Source organism: Ceratotherium simum, chromosome 12 (genome assembly GCF_057802395.1).
Source record: "Ceratotherium simum simum isolate JZ-2026a chromosome 12, ASM5780239v1, whole genome shotgun sequence".
Classification (NCBI taxonomy): Eukaryota; Metazoa; Chordata; class Mammalia; order Perissodactyla; family Rhinocerotidae; genus Ceratotherium; species Ceratotherium simum.
The window spans coordinates 55,135,001-55,151,578 of NC_141911.1; positions in this window are offsets into that span (position 1 = coordinate 55,135,001).

Below are 16,578 nucleotides of genomic sequence, written 5' to 3' on the forward strand. Positions count from 1 at the left end.
TCTGCTGACACATTTAGAAATGTTACTGCATAATTTGCTATTATGCATTACTTTATGTGCAGACTCTTATTATCATAGTCGTATAGTATAAGGAATTCGCACACGTGCGTACAGCATGTTCCCACCAGGCATAGTTGGTCATCTTTGGCAGCTTAGGGACAAGAACAGTGCTGTTTTGTTTTGTTGTTATGGTTTCAGACAAACCTTTCCAAACTTATCATTTATGCACAAAATGAGGTCTGTATGATTGTGCTTACCCAAATAATTTATAACAAAATGTCATTTTAGTTGATTAAATAGAACAGTAGCTTTCACTTTTTCTTTTTTTTGTAATCAATGAAATCTTTTATTCAAACAAATCTTGCACAGATGAAGCAGATGGAAAAAAAGGTCTTGAAGTGTGTGGGATGGAGAGGGCGGGAACTTCACCTTCTTTGATGGCTGTTTTATTTTCACAGCAGCCCCTGAGGCATCTTTTAATTACTTTAGGGCTGTGTGCAATATTCTGAAAACTACTGATGCCCAGGGTGGAAGAAAAAGCAGAATTTCTCTCTTCCTGTGTTAGATTAACTTTCAACAGGAAATTAGGTCATTACTGTAATGACACAATACTTAACGAAGGTTACTTGATGACATTCAGGCACAGGAAATCTCTCCCCAAGGATTAACTAACACTCTTCTTCTGCATGAGAACCATCTTGAGGTGGCTATTGACATTTTTTAATAAATAGACCCTGAGCTAGCCATTACAAGTTATGATCATGAGGCTATACTTACACTCTGTAGTGAGAATGGGCTAAATTCCAGCTTGAGGACAACTGGGTCACAAACTGAAATCAGGAAGTGACATTACCAAGGAAGAGACACAGGACGTAGTTCACTAACAAGAGGTGGGGCTTGGCTTTTAGCCTTTACTCACTAAATAAGTGCACCAAGACTAGCTGTGGACATTGAGAATTTGAATTCTAGCTCTGGTCCTTGGATTATCATACGAGCATGCCATCCTCAGAAGCAAAGACATACCAGATCCTGGAATTTTGAGAGAGCAGTGCAGTCTGCCACAGAGCCATCCTATCCCTGATGTCTGAGTTGCCTTCCTCTTTTCCAGTCACATAGGCCAAGATCCACAAAATAAAGCAATACTCTCAACCTCGTTTTGCAAAAGAAAATGAGTTTATTAAGTGCATTCCTAATGAAACAATATACTTATCATATGTATGACCTTGAACAAGGCTGTTTTTCTCCTAAGGTTTAAAGAGATGCTCTCTTCTTATTCTGCTCTGAGCTCCCTCCTGGGAGAATCAGGGACATTCTGACCTGTCCCATGTTGTCCTACATAAGTGCTCTAATTTGGGAAAGTAATTAGATAATGAATCCTGGAATGTCTTGCTGAGGAAAATCACATTGCAATGCAGTTCAGTTAGTCCGATGACATAAAAAGTGTCTGCTGGTAAATCTAGTTTATGGAAACCTATGATGTAATTTTAATAGATTATTGAAGATGCTTTCGTTGCTTCCAAGAATGCCAGATAAAGAATTTGTCTTTTGTCAGGCTAAAGGGCAATGTCAACGATAGGCTACAGTTTGCTATTGGTTAAAACCTTGGACCTTAGTTAGTGTGAGATCTGGGGAAGAGATAAAGAAAACAAAAAACTACCAGGATTGAGCATGAGGTACTCATCTAATTGGTCCATCGGTGTCATATTAAAGAAGAGATATCAGGAACGCAAGGTGAGGACTGGGGTAGATAACATAGCCCCTCAAAATATTCTGAAAACTAGAACTCTACCCTCTTTATTTATGGAGAGGGGTATAAGCAGGATGGACCTAGTAACTTGTCTATCTAGAGCCTGTCTTCTTATCCAGAGGTTCTAGGACAGTAATAGGCTAACTTGATGTGAGTAGTCATAAAAAAGAAAATGTTTACTTTTTTTTTTCAAATTTAAATCATCCATAATTTTTATTTAAAATGATCAATTCAGTTTGATTTTAGTGTCTATATTTTTCTTCCCAACCATGTGATAGCTCTGTGGGGATAGCCTCCTCAACAAAGTACCTATAAGTCAGTATCATTGTATGCTCAAGACCAAGCACAGTCGGTGTCCTGCATGTGGTGCATGGTCAAAAATGTTTTGCAACTGTTAACATGTGTAACCCAGATCTAAGAGTCCAATCAAATGTTGGATCTAAGCCCAATCTAAAATGTTAGGGTCAACTATGAGGATGATCTTTTTCTATAAGTGAGAAGAACAAAATGAGTAATTTTTTTATTCATGTTTTAAAAATATAGCTGTGTGTTGTTTCTGTTGGTCGTCTAGTGGGCGCTCATTTCCTTGTGTGTTATGCCAATTTATATTCTTGGAATTGGGTGTGTGGGGCTTCTTTGAAGCTAATAGTGACTGTGGCTTTCTCAAGAGAGACTTTTACTATGCCTCTGGGAGTACAACCACCTGAGACCATTTTAACCTAAGTTATCAGCTTGAAATATTTAGGGTAGTATAAAATTCCGTAAACACATATGAATGCCATCTTGTGGGACAAATTCTCCAGAGAGAGATTTTTTTTTCTCTTCCATCTAACTCTGTGGCAAGGTCTAAGCCAAGCAATTTCCCTTGCAGTCTTTTTTGGCGGGAGTCAGGTTTATTTCTAGTTTACCCCACACAGTGAGGAGGGTAACGTGGGGGGTTTCCTCCTTCGTTCCCAACTTTGGGTAAGCCCTGAATGCCTTTTCTTTCTGCCTTCTATGCTCTGCAAAGACAACTCACCAGGTTTCAGCAAATCCCCCAAAGGAAAAGCCACCTTTGATGCTCTTTCCTTCTCTCAATCACATTTTTTTTTTTTTTGCCTCTTAGTTTTCCTTGCCAAATTGTCAATTTGTTTTAAAAGATTTTATGCATTTTCTACCACATTTTAATTATTTTCAGCAGTGGTGTATTTACTAAGCCAAAATTAAAAATATGGCTATCACTACAGCTCATAACACAAAGTTCCTGAGATACTGCTGCCATTGTGATATTTAGTCCTTCTGTATAAAGAGTGTTCATTAACATTTAAATATTAGCTCATATCCAGAGAAAGAAGTGGTTCTTGACAGATAAAGGGGTTGAATGCATCTTCTATCTTTACAATATGAGTATTGGCAGAGGGAAGTGAGCTAAGGAGAGAACATAGAAAGGAGTTCAAAATGTCAATCAGAAGAGAGCCGTAAGTTCAAGAAAAGGTACAAAATCCCCCAATGTGAAACTATTGTTAAAATCTCGAATATCCTATCCCGCCCTTTGACCACAGCAATCTATTTCTTTTGCTCTAATTCTATTTCTTCTCTAATGTTACCATTCATCAGTCTCTTCTATCTTTCTCCCAGTTATTGTTTGCTTTCTTGTCTATCCAGGCTATGCCACATATTCTTTCACTTTCTTCTGCCAATACATTCAAATTCCTTACTCCTTACTACCCCCACCATGACCAGTTCTTCTCCCACACTTATTGGTGAACCACCAACCCAGAATCCTATACTCATAACGGAGAGAGTCCCATGGCCTATGGATTCGTCCCACAATAACCTCAGTTCAACTTTCAGATGGGTTTTCAAAAATGCATGAGATACTTTCTGCTGCCTCTCTGAAATCCTTCTCTCATTTCTCACATCTATTTCAATCTTTATCAATTCTTGTAAGCCCTTTTTTCTAATATCTACCCTTTCATTCCTACAAACCATCCCCATCCCACTGCACGTAGAAAATGTATGCCTTTACTGGGATGTGACTCAAATTCCTATCTTTTTTGCCCCAATTTATGTGCATTTGCTTCCACTCTTAATAATTTATCTCAGTGAAAGGGGCTCTTTTCCCACACTACAAGTATAAACCCTTCCCCTATAGTTCTGGTTTCACCTTTTCCTACTTTCCCATATTTTCTTGTACCTTCTTCATCTGGAATTTCATGTCAGTTAAGGATGTCCTGGTTACTATTCTCTCTTAACCTTCTTATCTTCCAGAGTAAGTGTAAACTCCAAGTATTCATAACTTGCTGAAGATTTAAAGCTAACGTTATTATAATAAACAATATAAAATATTTGATTGGATAACAGAATTATGCAGAACTACTTGTCGCTTGTTGATAGACACAAATCATAGTCTATTACATATTTATAAACAATTTGATGAAATTTTACATACCTCTCTTTACAATTCCCCTGTGTTACAACATAGTCACCAAAAATTAGTAACATGGCACTTTTCTTCCCAATTTTCCCACCTGCATCTGATTTCAGAAAATTACAGATGCACTATTTGGGATATTTTGTGGTTTCATACAAATTTTAGGATATTTGTTCTATTTTTGTGAAAAATACCATTGGAATTTTGAGAGAGGATTGCATTGAATCTGTAGATTGCTTTGGGTCTTATGGACATTTTAACAATATTTATTCTTCCAATCCATGAGTACATAATATATTTTCATTTATTTGTGTCTTCTTCAATTTCTTTCATCAATGTCTTATAGTTTTCAGTGCACAAGTCTTTCACCTGTGTGGTTAGATTTATTCCTAGGTATTTTATTCTTCTTGGTGCTATTGTAAATGGGATTGTTTTCTTAATTTCTATTTCTGATTGTTCATTATTAGTGTACAGAAATGCAAGACTTTTGTATATATATTTTGTATCTTGCAACTTTACTGAATTCATTTATTAGTTCTTACAGTTTTTTGGTGGAGTCTTTGTATTTTTAAAAATATATTTCCATATATTCCTCTTTTATATTTTAACCAAATAATGGGATTGGATGTTGGGACTAAAGCTTCTTATGTCTAACTAGTTTAGGAGAATGGGATGCTCAGTGTACTTCACCGATGATGGGAAACAAATCATCTTTAAATAAAGCACACTTGTAGTTCCATTTGCAATTTTCACTTTTATACCACCACCTGTGTCTTCTTTGGAGGCAATCTTCTTCAAACTTTGGGTTGTTAATTATGGTTAGTTTAAGAAAAGAACTTGATGATTTAGTGGGAGCATAAAAGCATATACTGAGTTGTTGAGAAGAAACATAAGTCCTCAAGCATTGCCGGTAGTATTAGGAGGAATGAAAACCATTCATGAGGTGGTCATTTGAGCAATTACTTTAATGTTAAAGAACAAAATGACTCTAGCAGGCTAAAGAGCTTGGGAATCCTGGATGAGGACGCTTGTGAGAAAGAAAGAGTAATGGAAGATGTCAAACTAATGAGTTGAAATACTCATTAGGCAAAGTGTTGAAAGCCTAAACTCTGGACTAGCTGTCTTTGAAGACAAGAGGGCATATCCAAATCTTCATTTCTTTAAATATTGGCCTATCAACTGCCAATGGGCCCAAGAGTGCAAAGGGGTAAAGAGGAGAAATAATAATAATCAAGGAGTCATGCCTTTAAAAGAAGAAATTGTCTGCTGCCCTGTACCAATTCCCCTTATGTCTGATACTCTCTCCCTAGAAGGTGAAATACTATTGAGTTTTTGGATTCTAGGGAGCATTGAGGATTAAAAAGCCAGAGCATATAGATTTGTCTTCTCTTCCTATCTTATTCACTCATGGTAGGAATTGTAAAAGGCCAAACTTTCTCTGTAATGTGTATCTTTTTTTTTTTACAAAGGTAAATGAAGTTTAGCCAAAAAAAGAGTAGTCCTCAACTGCATAGTCTGCCTTCATTAAATTCTATTTAGGTTTAAGTGTTTAGAAAATGGGGTTGTTCCATAAGACCTAATCTGATTTATTAGAGTTCTCTTCATTGGGATTTTGGTTTGTCTTATGTGGCGGGTCAGAATTGGCCACCCCAAAATGTATCTCTTTGCCTTCATTATTTTTAAGGACAAAAAGACTCTGAAAGAAACTTTGACCTTCCCCTCTAACTGTCTAAAAGAATTTGAGATAGAAGGTCTGTTCCAGGAGGGAACTAATACCATAAGATAACTGTAGTATAATATAAAATGTGTCTCTTAGGTCACATTGTCTATAGTTGACCCATTTGCTTTTCCATCTCCAAGTAAATTGCCTTCCTCTCCTTTGAAGCCTCAAATCACCACCGACAACATCCTCCTTTGTCTTTAGCTGAAGATGATATTTAAGGTGACGGCTTTGGCCATTCTGGCGAGTTACTCAGCTTTCCTGAGTTTCTCCCATGTACACATGTTATTAAACTTTATTTGATTTTCTCCTGTTATTCTATGTCATGTCAATTTATTTCTTAAACCAGCCAGAAATACCTAGAGGATAGAGGAATTGTCTTCCTCTCCTACAACTATAATCATGTGATATTTTGGTTTCCATTTGTCATTGATTTTCAAGCCTATGTCATATATTGGGAAATTTCAGTAAAGATAAGGGTTTTGGGCTAAATTCAGACATTTCTGGGCTTCCTTAAAAAAATGTTATCTTAATATCATTTGATAGCATCCCAAGAATATTTTAAAAATCTGTTTTTTGTACATTCAATACTCAGGTGGAGAAGCTTAGTTCAGACTTTTACATTGACAATAATGATAATAATTTAAGCAACAATAGACACTGAAGAAGATGGCCTTAAAGTTCCCCTCAGCTTGACTGAACTTTAGACAGGCTTCTTCCTGACTCTAGGCCCTGACCTCTTTTTACCTTAGAAAACCTATAATTATAAATTCTTTCTCTATCCCTTTGAGATGTAAATATTTTTAAAAGCCTCTTGCCAGTCTTACAACCCAAGAATATCTTCCTCAAGGATCAGGGAGCCATCCCATTTAAATGTAATCATCAAAAAAGATAGAACTCCCATATCTCAGTCTCTGTGGAGCCTAACTTCCATGGATGCCAACTAACAAAGATGGTCTAATCACAGAGGGAAAAAAACTTGTAAACACAGGAATAATTACACAACTCGACATGCTCAACACATTGACCAGTCTCCTCCCTGAAGTCCTCCAGTACTTTTTCACTAGCTCACCTCAGTGCTTAAAATTCTCCCACCTTTAATTTCTGCAGAGTTGAGTTCAAACTGAGTTCTAGTCTCTCTCTCCTATTGCAATAGCTTTGAATAAAGTATCCCTTGCTTGTTTAACTTTGTCCAGTACAATTTTTGCTTTAATAATACTTACATAACACTCACAGCTTGCCAAGACTGTGAAAACTAAAGTTTCATAAAACAGGCACTGTTTTGGGCTTTACTTTTTGTGGAAGAGGAACTGAGGCCCAGAATGATTAAGTAAATTACTCAAGGTTAACCCTACCAGGAAGAAGCAGAGCTGAGGTTTGAACCCAGGTTGTCTGCCTCCATAATCTGTGCTCTTAGCCCAATGCAATACCATCATTCAGGTAAGTTCTAGGTTCATAAGTGTTGATACAGAATAAAGAAAATAAAAACAGCAGAGATAAAAATCCAGAACTTGTGTTGGAAAACCAAAGATTTTAAAGTATTTCTGAATGAAAAATCTAGTTCTACTGGGACAGAATAGGCATCCATGTGGCTTTGAAAACAGATTTTATTTAATTTTGAGTGGTGGGCCTAGATCCTTAGGACAGAGTCTGAAGGACTCTGACACAGATCAGGAGTGGCTCCCATCTTTTGTCTATGCTCTAATTAATTATATTTTTCAAATCAATAAGGTAAATATTCAAAACTTCAAGAAAAGAAATTCTCTTTTAACCCAAATTAATTTAATAATATAAACATTCTAACTTTTGGTTACCTAATTGTAATGTGATATCTTGAAATTCCTATGAATTAATCAAATATTGTTATGTTAAATTGTGTGTACTAGTCTGTGATGGATGGAGTGTGTCTATTTTGGAGGAAGAGTTCTTCAAAGAAGAGAAAAGAGAGTGGTAAATCCCAGGTGACTTGCCTTCCACAAAGAGAATCTTGTCTTTCAAATGATAGCAGTAGAACATTACTGAAGAGACTTTTGTTTGAGAATTTTTTGAGCAGTATTATTTTTTCTTCTGATGTCCAGTTTTGTTTTGCTAGCCAATCTGACCCGACTCACACATGATCTTCAGGGGTCAGTGCTTCTCAGAGAAGGCCAAAGGCTTGCTTGGTGGTCTTTAGCAGATCAGCGGTGTTTGGTATGTTGACCTGTAGCATGATCTATAATCCCAGCTGTATCTGCCAAATACAGTTTAAGTAAACCTTCTCTCCAGGTAATGAACTTTGTTCTTTACTATGCACTCTGAATCCTGCTTAGCTGATTAATATTAATAAACACTCTTAATTGATTCTGACAATAATCATTTTTTATCACCAGTTCCATCCCTTTCCCAATATTTTACTTGTAGCCTTTTAGCCAATACCTTAGATCTTTGATCAGAATGCTAAACACGTAGACCTACCTCTTGCATTCTGAACACAAGCAGAATAACATTAGAATCTAGACTTTTAGGTTAAAGATCTTTACTAATGAACACAACAGAAATGGGAATTTCTCAGCTTTATGCTTCTTAATTAATGTCTGCTGATTGAATCAGACTCTAATCAACTTATCTTAAATAGCAACATATAAATATATGGCAAGAGTAAAACATAAAACCAAAAACGAAAACAATTCTCTGACTTCACTAATACCTGTATATATTGATCCCTCTACTGCTCTCGATTCATTAGCACTATCTATTCTTAACTTCCTTCTTTAACCAGCTTAGTTTACATAGAACATCATTTCTGTAATAACACACACTCTTGCCTGCCTGTCGTTTTCATATCACATGTGCTCACACAACCCTAATCCTGGCTGATCCCAACCACGCATTTTCTCTGGCCCTGCAACAGAGCACATGGAGAGAGGTGCATCAGCAGAGAGACAAGTTCTGCTGTAAATTGATGACCACTCACTCAATATACTGCTCAAAATTTTTGCCATGTTTCTCAAGTCCAATCAACTCACTCATTCTCTGAAAAATTATATCAACACTCTAACCACCCTTGCTTTCCTCCCTCCAATGGTTTGATGACCATTTCTAATTAATAGAAAATTATAGCCAGATGCTGGGAGCTTCTCATTTGTCAGTACCAAATATAGAAATATCGCCTTGCTACTCCAAATGTGTTCTGCTTACCAGCAGCAGGGGCATCACCTGGAAATGTGTTAGAAATGTAGACCTACTGAATCTAAATCCGCATTTAACAAGTTCCTTAGTTGTTTTTGTACATATTAAAGTTAGAGAAGTAGTGAAATGAAGACATAGATCATATCTTTCTCTCCTTTGAAAAGCAGTTTTTTTGCCTGTTTAAGGCAAATTTCTTCCTTCTCTTCTTAATTTCTTAGAAATTTACAGCGATTGTTTCTTCTCTTCCCAGTGTATTTAATTTCTCTCTCAACTACCATTCCCTACACTCACTTTTTAAGTCTCAAATTTCTCCATTAAACACTTACATTTGTTCAATTAAAATAAAACAAACAAACCAGTTACTGCCCTAGTTTCTTCCTGTCTTCAGAGCCAAACTTCTCAAATGAGATGTTCATAAACAGTGTCTCCATTTCTTTATCTGACACTTTCTTTTCAACCCACTGCAAAATGGCCTCTGGGCCATCATTTCACTAAACTCTGTTCTCAGTGAGTTCACATGTTTCTCCTTTCCTTACTCTCATAGCATTATTTGACACTATGGGAAGCACCTATGAATGAATGAAGGATAACATAAATATTGACATCTCAGGACCCTTAGATTTTCACTTTCTTCTCCCAGGTGGAATCTTTCTAGTCATTTCACCTCTTGCCTCTGATTTCTAAGGAAGAGAAGCAGATATTAAGGCACATGCAAAAATGGCTTTTGTTTTCATAACTGCTCTATGTCTGGCACCTAGACTAGTACTAGGCGCTCAGATTTTATCAAAAGAAAGAATGTATGCTTTAGGTTACTTGTTCTTCCCCCAATCTTCTACTAACAGTTGTTTTTTCTTCTTTATTTTAGTTCGTGTAGTAATAACCCATTACAGAAATAAGACATCCAACCTTTTCTTTCTCCCCTCCCCCTGCCCTGGTATAGACTTTTGCTTATATCAAAGGATGCTCTTATATGATGAATAAACAGGATGGAGATAAGGAGCTTTTCTACCCTTTTATCTTTGGGATTTTATCCTTAATTTAACTCTGAAGTCTCTTCAGGCTTATGGGCTAGAAATTGGGTCTTTACGACTTCCATTATTTGAATATCTGTTAGAAGTGGCTACATGAATTAATGGAAAGAAAAAGAGAATCTCTTAAGCCTTTCCTTTATTATAGAATTCAGAAGTGTGAAAGCTTAACCCAATTTTATTTTCAAAGACTACTAGCGGTCTGCTAGATCAGTTTAAATCTTTCAAATGCCAGTGCCTGTATAATTCCCTGCTTCCTGCTGATGTGTACTGAGACATCTATTCAATTTATGATTATTCTGCTGGTTCTTGCAGAAAGACACTTGGGAAAAAGTAATATATGTTCATTACCATTGTATTTTATCAGGGGTCAATTAATACCCTATAGGAAAAATAAAAAGATACCACGATTAAAGTAATTTGGGGAATGTTTATATACCACCACGTTAGTATACTCTCGTTTTAGGAAATTCACAATTTACGTTATTATATAATCTTTGTTTTACAGAATCTCTACATTTTTATCTTACAAATCTAATGTTTTGAGAAATAAGTTTGGGGAAGCACTGTGAAAAAGGAGACCCAAAGCAACTGCTAAAAATAGCTGTATGGTGAAGGATTCAATTGCCTTGATAATAATAGTTGCCAGTTTTGGAGCTCTCAGTCTTTATATATACATAAACAATTTACATAAATATAACAATAAACAATAACATAAATCCATAATAACTTATATATGTATAAAAATTTTTAATGTTGTATATGCTTTTTTTATAAATGAGGACACCAAACAGATTAAATAATATCCTGTCTAAGATCTCATACTTGGTCCTTACTAAGAGAACTGAAAACGAAGACAATCTAAAGTTCACCTTCCTTCAACCTCATCTTCATTTCTTCCCTTCCATTGTCAAGTTAGCCATTAGAGTAGAGCCACCATCTGCCTTATGGGAAGTTCCCTGCTCTTTTCATCCAGTATTGAGCTTTGGATAAGAACTTCTGCTTAAATTGATGTAATCTCTCTATACTTATTTACTTAGCTTTCCTAAAGAAACAGCAATAACATGATGGCTTGCTTGAGTGTTCTGACAGATGTACCTTCCAAGAGCGTAAAATAAACCCTGCAATTTTCTCAAGATTCAAAGTTATTTTCCACTGACCCTGGTCAAAATTCGTTCCTGTGAAGAGAGAAATTTCCCATCTAAGGCATTAAGCAGCATCATGGTAAACCTTTCCAGCTTCTATTGTTTCCTTTCCCACTGTAACCTCTACCACTGGAAAAACAATCCCCTGCTCACTCCTGCAGCCATTCTGATGCGAACTGATTCAGGAGTTGCTGAACATAAATGAATCACCCCTTTTAAAAACTGTTGAAGATGCCTCCTATAGTTTTAACTGTGTGACTAGGGATTCGTCTCAACGTAGTTATTCATACATCATTAGCAGAAATTAAATTCTACTGGTAAACTATTTTGCAAAAATTAATATTATATAAAAGCCTTTCAGAAATGCTCTAAAATTTATTCTAAATGAAGTATAAATTATCAACAGCATTTAGATGTGTTTTTAAATGTCACCCATAGAAACAACTTTTGAGCCCTTCACATCCTGGCTCAATCACTTAGTGGGTTGGACTTGGGGGAGTTACTTACTCTTCTAAGATTCCATTTCTTCATTTGTAAAAAGGGGTCATTAATAGTTCCTATGGTTTAGAGTTGTTCTAGGAATAAATGAAATCATGTTTATGATTTTCATTGCACAAGGTCTGGTACATAGTATGTACACATTAAATAACAGGAATTTAGTGTTTCATCCTTTCTCTCTAACATAAGGGCTAGAAATAGATAAGTAGCTTATTTTCAGCATTAAAGATGCTAACTTATTTTATGTTACTACTTTTCGTGTTTTCTTATGCTACACTTTTGGGAGCAAACTTGTATTTTGTTGTTGTTGTTACTGTTTTAATCTTTTATGGGAGAGTAGAATCCACCATCACTCTTCTCATGTTCTTTGGGGGAGCTCTTTCCTACACTAATAGTCTATTCTCACTACTCCTTTACACCATAAGACCCATGAAGCAGGCTTAGTTCCAGCAGAAGAAGGAAACTTCACCTGAAGTCTTTTTAAGTCATATATCTGTCATGCTTTATGATACGGTACACTCTTTTTTCAACCTAATGTGAAAATCCCAATACTTACGAATTATAGTTCTTGTTTTACACCCTTAAGAACATCGTGAAATCGATGACCTGATCCTTTAGAGCTCCAGCTGATGAACAGAGATATGTTCTGAAAGTTGAAATCCTGCTTTGAACCTAAGCACCATGTTATTAGTGTTTATGCTTTGAGTTGGAGATATTAATGCTGATATTATTGAAGATATTAATTTTTGCATAGTGACTATGAGCTGCTAGCACCTTGGGGTTCTCTTTGGAAGTTTGATTTGATGCAAAAATCATAAAATTTGGCTACAAAAACATGTTAACAGACATTTAATATGGAGCAAGAATTTTATTTTTAAATTGAGAAAATCAGCTTTCTTTTATTCATTTTATTCCTCTATTATCCTTGAATATCCACAATATCTATAAACAATAAAAATCATAAGAGGAGCAGCACTTTGCTATAGGAGGATTGGAAAGCTATGCTAAATGTGCTGAATTCCACCTTAGCTCAAGAAAATCCTGAAATTCAGTATCTGTATACCAGGTGGTTCTGCATTCCTAATAGCACTTGTTTCTCAGTGACATGGCTTAGAAATAAACTCTATATTTAATTTAAATTTATATATATAATCGACAGGACACATGTGTAGCTATTTTACGACATGTAGTCCAGCAGATAGCATACCTTTAGCTAGCTTTTGGCTGCTTCTGCTAAATTCCCCCAACTAGTGCAATCAAGGAGAATTACCATACCATTTGCTTGTGTTTATGCCATATGAGAAAACTTTGGACATAAGCTGTGCAGTTCACTCTGATTGCTACCAAGTAATTCTTTGCAGACCTGTAAATCAAAACTGTGGCTGATTTTCAGCAGTACTATTGTCATGTTTTAGAAATTTGGCTGATTAATAAAATTTTATGAGTGGACAATTGAAAGGAAAGTCTTTTTTTTTTCTTTTTTTTGTGAGGAAGATCAGCCCTGAGCTAACATCCATGCCAATCCTCCTCTTTTTGCTGAGGAAGACTGGCCCTGAGCTAACATCTGTGCCGATCTTCCTCCATTTTACGTGGATGCTGCCACAGCGCGGCCTGACAAGCGGTGTGTCGGTGCGCACTCAGGATCCGAACCCAGGCCACCAGCAGCGGAGCACGTGCACTTAACTGCTACACCACGGGGCCAGCCCTAAAAGAAAAGGTCTTATATTTGAGAATTAAATTAAAACAGCAGCTAGACAAGAAGACAAATTTTTACCATAATGCATATATATATTTAAATATGGATATTTTAGTTGAGAGAAGGAAATGATACCAGCTCAGAACAAGGTTGACATAAGGGAAGCCATATTGTAGAAAAGAAACTATATTTTAACTTTGACTGACCTCTGACTAACTAACCCAGGTGGATCTGCACCCTCCAGGAGATCTAACTGCTCTGCAGATTTAATGACCCCTGCTGGTGCATGTATCTCCCGGTTGTGATAAGATGATAACTTTGTTCTTTTGAGTTCCTTAGGAACGTGATGACCCCTGGAGAGAGAGTCTATCTGATGTGGTGACTCCCAGTCTGCAACACCAGAGGGTCAATATTCCTAATCCCATCCCCTATAACCCACTAACCTGTGTAACTGCCTCAAGATTCTGTGCCCCCCCTTAAGATGGTTCTTTAGGACACCAGTCCCCCCATCTTCTGATTTGCTAGTGTAGGGGAGGAAGACATATCCTCTATTCACTCTGGGTCCTTCTGGCTGGGGTATAAATTAAATTGACATGAGACAGAATAACAGGAGAAAATCAAACAAAGCTTTATAACATGTACACATGGGAGAGATCCAGGAAAAACTGAGTAACTCAACAAAATGGTGGAGGCTCTCATCTTCAATACCATCTTTAGCTAAAGACAAAGGAAGATGTTGGGGGTAGTGGTTTGGGACTTCAAAGGGGAGGAAGGCAATTCACATGGAAATGGAAAATGGAAAAGCAAATGTTTGGTGAGCAGAACTTTGATAAGAATGGGCTTAGCAAGGACCCTCCCAGTCTATCCATACCCAGAGTTATCAATGGTGATGTCTTATCCCTGGGACAGGACTTCTACCTTAAATTTCTTTTAGGCAGTTAGTGGAGGGGAGGTCAAAGTTTCTTTCAGAGTCTTTTGTTCTTGAAAATAATCAAGGTAAAGAGACACACTTTGAGGTGGCCAATTCTGATCCCCTACACTAGCTTATCACTTAATAAATGCCCTTTCTCTGCCACCATCTTGCCTCTTGACTATTGGTTACTCTCTTGAGGTAAGCAGACATGCCCTTTGTGTGGTAATAGGAATAAGGTTATTAATACATCCAAGTGACAATTTTATTTGACCTTTAAATCTTCTTGAAGTCTCACCTGGCCTTGCATTCTATAAACAAATCTGCTTTGTTCTTTCAATTATGCTATTATATGGTATGCCACACTTCACTGGGTTGATTCTCTAAATTTAACTCAAATGAACATGGAAATAGTGGGCAGAAAAATTTCAATAGAATATCTGCTGTTTGGGTTCTTATAAAAATTCTAGGGGAAAAGTTTTTTAAAATTGTTCCCTAACAAAAAGGGAAAGATAAACATTTTAAAAGAAGGGAGGAGAAGGGCCAGAGGTCTGGGGAGATTTTTTTGGTTCTCCAAAGTTTTGTGTTTGAATAATATCACTGAGACAAGTTAAAAACATTTGCTTGGTGGTTAACTAATGATAAGCCTGGTATTATTGCTTGCGTATTTATTTGAGAATTCCAGTTTGCATTTGGCTTAGATTCTCATTTACAAGACTGTCCAAATGTCACAAAGAAGAGTCATGAAATAAACAAAGCAACAAGGCAATATTTGTAGTGTGCTTTGCACTGTGTTCCTTCCACCCCTAGTTGTTATTCTTGGAAACACGAAGTAGGACAGTCTAACTCCCAGATCATGAGCAGCCTCTGGAAGAACCTCCTCTATAGCATGTACTTGATTCACCTATTGATGAGGCCTGCCTGTGTATGCAGTCTTCTGGGGATGTTAACATTTTAATATGTCAGTCATTTAAACACCAGAGCAAAAGCACTTGAGGGTAGATTTTAAAGTAAAGAAAGTAAGGAAGGTGTGTTAAGCATGTTTTTTTATTCAGATGTTTTAATATCTTGGCCTTTGTACCCTGGAGAGAATGCCCCTCCCAGGGCTAGCCAATTCCTAGAGAGTTAAGGAGTGGACTGTGAGTGCTCCTTTTATATGCAAACTAACCAATTCAGAGCCCACATGCACCTCTTCTATCAGGCTCTTACACTCTGGGCCAATATTCTCCTGCCCTAATCACCCCAGGGCCTGGTACTAGGCAACTAAGAACAGCTCCTATGACCTAGAGTCCCCTGAGGTAATTCAAACTAGTCACTCCTAACCTGGTTTACGTGTCTCATTGGTTCCTTCCCTCAAAGCCCACAAGTATTCCCCTTGTTCCCTCTGCCTCCTGATGGACCCTGGTGCTCCTCCAGGGAAGAAGGGAATTATCACTCAAATGATAATTTGTATTTGTTTCTTAAATCTTCCTAAACTCTCATCTGGCCTTGCATTTTGTAAGTAAATCTACGTGGCCTTGCTTGGCATGGTGTGCTCCCTCCTCTTAGTAATCCTGAGTAACAAATTAGCCTTTCAGTGGCAGTCCATCCCTGATCTGGCCTCACCAGACCTGAATAATAATACAACCTTCATTTTAAAATGGAGGAATACCTTGAAAACCGACACTAGGGACAAAAGAAAGAAAAGTATAATACCTGAAAATAACTCGGAGATTTTTAATCTATGAAATTCTCCATTTTATGACATAAGATTAAAAAAAAAAATTCTAATACATGTTTTGCAACAAATAAACTCCATTAAAGTTGGGAATTGGTGGGAAAAAAATTTGTTTCTGCCATTCCCATATGTTTCATGAAAATAACATTGGACTTGGAGATCACAGGCCTGAGCCGAGCCCCAGAACAGGCACAGGACCCTGGATAAATCACCAAGCTGAGCCTCGGGCCAGAGAACAGTGGGTAGGACAAGGGAGGGTGCATTCTGCTGCTGCTGAGTATGCTTTGCAAAATATAAAGTCTAACCAAAGTAGAGATATTTATATTTTTGCTAGTATTGTAACTCTTTAAGTCAGACATCAATGTTGTATCCCTCCTAATATCTCTTATTCTCTCTCTCTCTCTTTCTGTTTCTTTCTCTCTCTCTCTTATCAATCTCCTTTCCTTGAAGTGTTCCCTAACCTTTTTGAAAATAAGAGAATGAGGAAAGAAGAGACAATAGAAAGTGAGAGAGGGAGAGTCAGAGAGACAGAGAGA